Source organism: Pistacia vera, unplaced genomic scaffold, assembly GCF_008641045.1.
Source record: "Pistacia vera cultivar Batoury unplaced genomic scaffold, PisVer_v2 Contig36, whole genome shotgun sequence".
NCBI classification, from domain to species: Eukaryota; Viridiplantae; Streptophyta; class Magnoliopsida; order Sapindales; family Anacardiaceae; genus Pistacia; species Pistacia vera.
This window is the reverse complement of record NW_022196179.1, coordinates 1,519,717-1,525,716: the sequence shown is the minus strand read 5'-3', so window position 1 is coordinate 1,525,716 and position 6,000 is coordinate 1,519,717.

The following is a 6,000-nucleotide window of genomic DNA, read 5'->3' as shown; positions in this document are numbered from 1 at the left end:
AATATGTTCTGAAGTTTCACAATCCTATAGGAATCAAATGAGGGCAGGAACATCATACATGTGTGTGTGATAGGCAATGAGTCTCCATTCCCAACTTGTAGCTTAGAGGTGCTTGGATAGTTTGATTTTACCACCATATTTGAGGGGTCAGCTGTCATGTGGTTGGAAGCCCTTGAATCCATTTGTACCTGGATGATCAGTAATGGTTTGAGGGGTAGCAACAGATTGCCCAATGGTTCCTGAAGACGAGCTACCATTTGCAGAGGCTTTCTGGGATGAGAAACCAGAATGATTAGTGATGACAGCTGAACTATATGGTATGCTGTTAGGAAAATAATGATATGAAACAAGACCGAAATAATGTGAAGCTGATGAAGTACCACCAGGAATAAGCATTTGACCAGAATATTGCATTTGACCAGAATATTGCATTTGACCAGAATATTGTTGAGGCAGCGAAGGGCAATTATGTCCTGAGTAATCATGGTATCCAGCAATTGAGTTATGAACACCCTTCGGCAACACAGAGTTGGAAGCAAATAGAGCTTGAACAGGTTCATTTGGATTGAGAGGGAAAGAGAACCAGGAGGATTGTGACCTGTGTGCTCATAATTAGGATTAGCTGCTGTGAAACCTCGATAATCATGATCGAAACGATGATAGCATTGCAATGTTGAATGCCCTGTTTTTCCACACACTTTACACACCAATCTTGGCTTGAAATAGCATCTACCTCGTCCTCTTCCTTTGTTAAAGAAAGGTACACTCCCAGGAACAAAATGTGAGGTAAGATTATTAGGAAATCTGTTTTGTTCAGCAGTGAAAGCTCTCGACATCTGATTTCCTGCACTATACTAATAATGAACTGGAGGTTCACCAATATTGTTCTGAGTTTGCTGAGGCATTACATGCTGAGACACAACACCAGGATGCACAACACCAAGATAAGTTGCAGTTGATTGAACACCACTCGAAGGATAGTGTAATGGCATTCCGGATGAAGTCAAATTTAGTGTTGAAGCTATTTTAGGTGGTTTTTGTCTTGAAGCCATTAAGGCAGAGGATAAATGCTCATGAAAATTCATCATTGCACCATGTTGTCTTTCTAAACGCATTTCATGTTTATGTAAAAGAAACTGGGCTTCCTGGAGTGTAGCATGACTGCTATTTGACTGAAGGTTTGCAACAACGGCATCATACTCTGGTCCAAGACCATCCAATATATATAGAAATAATTCTTTATCATCAATATTCACTCCACTTACAATTAATTCATCCCCTAATTCCTTCATCCTCAAAACATATTAATTTATACTCTGTGACTCCTTTTTAGTTGTCTTTAACAGATTTCTCAAATACAAAGTTCTTGCCTTTGAAAAAGACTGAAAATGCAGTTCCAAAGTGTTCCAAACTTCATACGCACTGTGGCATTTTCCTACATGTCTAAACATTGACTCGGAAATAGAAGAAATCAATCAACTCACCAAGAATTGATCAGTTCGTTTCCACATATGATACTTAGGGTTTGGCTTCTTAATCAAATCTTCACTTTCTTCTGTTTTCTCAAATTTAAAGATTGAAGGACAAGGATTCTCACCGGTTACAAAACCATCCAATTCGTGAGATACCAGCACTGGTAAGACTTGCGACGTCAATAATTGTAGTTTATATTGGTCAATTTCACAGTCAGCGTGGGAAGTGAAGGTTGAGCTGCTTGAGTTTGTGCACTTGCATTACCAATCTGCTCCATATCTACTTTAGAGGTATTATTGAAAAACTCAGGATTCAGATTTGCCAATGACATGTGTCTGAGGCTCTGATACCATGTAGATCTCAAGAAAGAAGCTTAAAGAAATGAACGAAAAATGCAGAGAAAGGAAGAAACAGAGAAGTTGTTGTAACAAAACTTTACTTTTGTAAAGTGTTTTTCATTAATTCTTTGACACTGCATGCGACAAGATATAAAGCTAAAGACAGCTAAAACGCACCGTTTTACATAACTCCTTAGAGTTTACAAAGTAACCCAAGTCATCTTTTACATTCTTACAATTTCACCCCAGGTTTCTACAAAACTAAGTAAAACATAAACTATACTAAAGTATAAAATAGAACATGTAAAATAGAGACTCTTTTAACGTCTGGCACTGACACTCTATATCACAATATTTCCCCTCAAACTAAACACTCTAAAAACCACCAAAAGGTGACCAATATCTCATTTGCAACAATTTCACAATATTTCCCCTCAAACAAAAACCACTGCTACAGTAACAATGCACAACAATCTTCTCAAACTTCTGCAACTAAAACATTGCAGGAGTATTACTCCGGCAGATCACAAACAACATTCAGTTGATGACAATATTTCCCCTCAAACTAAACACTCTAAAAACCACCAAAAGGTGACCAATATCTCCTCTGCAACAATTTCACAATATTTCCCCTTAAACGAAAACCACTGATGTAGTAACAATGCACAACAAATCTTCTGAAACTTCTGAAACTAAAACACTGCAGGAATATTACTCCGGCAGATCACAAACAACATTCAGTTGATGAAAAACTTCTCAACATCTACACTTCACCACTACTATACTTCGCCACTGCAATAGCATTATTCAGCAGTAACAATGCACAACAAATCTTCTCAAACTTCTGCAACTAAAAACACTGTAGTAGTATTACTCCAGCAAATCACAAAACAACATTCAGTTGATGAAAATTTTCTCAACCATCTACATTTCACCACTGCTATACTTCACCACTACAATAGCATTATTCAGCAGTAACAATGATCAACAAATCATCTTAAACTACTGCAACTAAANGCATTGGTTTTATTCTAAAGAGTTAGAATATTTAATGGGATTAAAATTTGGGCTAATTATGAATTAACCATAAAACCAAGGACTTGACATAAATGCTCTTTTCCAAGATTAATTTTAAATTGTTTGAGGATTTCCCAAGACAATTTAAAATTACACTTTGTGCCCATGGTATATAAACCAAGTGTTATACCATTTTCATAGAATTGAAAGAATTGAAACAAAAATCACTCTCTCATTTTCTCTCTCATTCGCTCGGCTCTCTTTTCCTTGACTTGTGTGGATCACATTTTGAGGTTCTTCAAGTCCACTTGAAGAACTAAGACTCCAAGAAAGAAGATTCAAGTGTTGAATAGCAAAGGAGTTGGTAATTTTCTATCCTTTTCTTACATTGATATGTTAATGTTTTAATGGTTTGTTTTCTACCTTATGTTCATCATCTCGATCATCATTTTCTCTCCGTTTCCATGTCCAAAATGCATAAAACACAACAATAAGCTCCCTTAAACTGGACTACACTAACTATATCAGTATAGTATACTAATATGCTCCCTTAAACTAAACTATATACCAGATTTATAATATTCAAAACAGTAGCATATTATCTTTATTATTTGTACTTTGTCATTCCAATCTTAGTACCACAACAGCAAAGGATAGCCACTTAGAGTCTCAGCAGTAGAATAACAAAATCAGCAACTTAGAATCTCAGCAACAGAGCATAAAAGACAGCAACTCAGAACCTCAGCAAAAAACAGCATTAAAATCTTATCAACAGAACAGCAAAAGCAGCCTTAAAATCTCAATAACAGAACAATAAAAACAGCCTTAAAAACTCAACAATAGAATATTAACAGGGAATAAAAGACAACAACTTTAGGACCTCAGCACCATAACAGTAATCTCAGCACCAGAACAATAAACTCATCAGCAGAACAGTAATCTCAGCACCCGAATCGTAAACTCATTAGCAGAATAGTAATCTCAACACCAGGACAGTAAACTCATCAGCAAAACAGTAATCTTAGCATCAGAATAGTAATCTCATCAGCAAAACAATAAACTCATCAATAGAACAGTGATCTCATCAGCAAAATAGTAATCCCTTAAACTGGAGAATACTATAGTAGAGCATTAACTGACACATTATCAACAACAACCAGACTCCTTCTGAAGAACATTACTTTCCTCTTTAGAATTAGTACTAGAGATAACATTCAACTTTTCTCTTAAACACTGAAACCTATTCCCAGGCAGTGCCTTGGTTAAAATATCAGCAACCTGGTATTCAGTGCCAACATATTGAACCACTAATCTCTTCTCGGCTGCCAACTCCCTAACATAATGCACATCGATTTCAATGTGTTTTCTTCTAGCATGAAACAAAGGATTGGATGAGAGAGCTCCTGCGCTCATATTGTCGCACCATAAAACAGGAGTTGTGTTGATACTTATACCAAGTTCTTGAAATAAATGTTGAATCCAAACTAATTCAGTGGCTACTGGACAAAGAGCTCCATATGCAGCTTCAATCGGAGATAATGAAACCACCTTTTGTTTTCTAGAGCTCCACTGTACTAAATTGCCCTCAAGGAAGAGATATAACCACTTGTAGATCGTCTATCACTTACATCACTAGCCCAATCAGCGTCTGCAAAACCTTCAAGCATCAAATATGACCCTTCTTTAAACAAAAGTCCATGCTCTAAGATACCCTTGATGTACTGCAAAGATTCTTTTGCAAGCAGTCCAATAAGCAGTAATAGGTGCCTGAAGGAATTGACCCAACCGATTGACTGAAAAGGCTAGGTCAGGCTTGGGATGTGTAAGAAACTGTAAGCCTCTTACAATTCTTCTATAGAGAGAAGGTTCTTCAAAGAAGACACTATCTTCTTTGCTAAGTTTGACTCTTGTGACCATAGGGGTATGACATGGTTTACACTCACTCATGCCAGCCTTGATTAAAAAATCTTGAGCATACTTGGATTGAGTAAGTAATAAGGTGGAGGTACTCCTTTTGACATAAAATCCAAGGAAGTATTGCAAGGAACCAAGGTGCTTTAAGGCAAATTATTGATTCAAATCTTCAATTATTTTGATAATGAGTGTAGAATCAGTCCTAGTGATGAGAATATCATCCACATATACCAAAAGATATATAACTTGACTATCATGTTTGAAGAAAAAAAGACTAGTATCTGACAATGAATTGGTGAATCCCCAACCAACAAGGGTTGTTTTCAACTTGTCAAACCAAGCTCTAGGAGCTTGTTTTAGTCCATATAAAGCATTGTTGAGCTTACATACATGTTGGGGACAAGTAATATCTGAGAATCCCTTAGGTTGCCACATAAAGACAGTTTTCGTGAGATTACCATTAAGGAATGCATTGTTGATGTCAATTTGTTGAATATCCCACTGATGATGGACAACCAAAGATAACATAATTCTGATGGTGGTAGGCTTAATGACAGGAGAAAAAGTGTCAAGGTAATCCAAGCCAAGGGTTTGTTGAAAACCCTTGGCAACCAGCCTTGCTTTGTAATTTTGCAAAGTCCCATCTGACTTGAGTTTAGTTTTAAATACCCACTTGCAGCTTACTATGTTCATACCTGGTGAATAGGGAACTAAATCCCAAGTTTTGTTGCACAAAAGAGCTTGGAATTCACCTGACATGGCTACTTTCCATTCTGGAATTTTTAGTGCTTTTGAGGGAGTTTTTGGTTCAGGTAAAATATGGCAGGTTGAGAGCAAAGCCTGACTCATAATGTTCTAAGATTGACCCTTGGAATGAGTTATCATGGGGTGACAATTGCTAGTTGACGATGGATGGTGTGGTTTAGTAAAAGGCAAAACAACTTCAAGTTGTATGTCTTGGGAGGATTCATTATGTAAACTGGATTCTGAAGGTAAACTGAACTGGGAGTTTACATTTCTTACTTGTCTACTTGTACATCTTACTGACATCCTGACATTAATTCTTTGGTGAATAAACTGAGACTGAGACTAATTCTGCCCTTATTTTGCTTTGCTGCATAGTTACTTCACACCTTGTAGAACCACAGTAGCCTTTCATTAACACTTGAGTCTTCTACTTCAGACTTTTTCAAAAATGAATAGAGATATAGGAATGAGATGCACAATATAACTATATCATTCAACACCTACATAAACA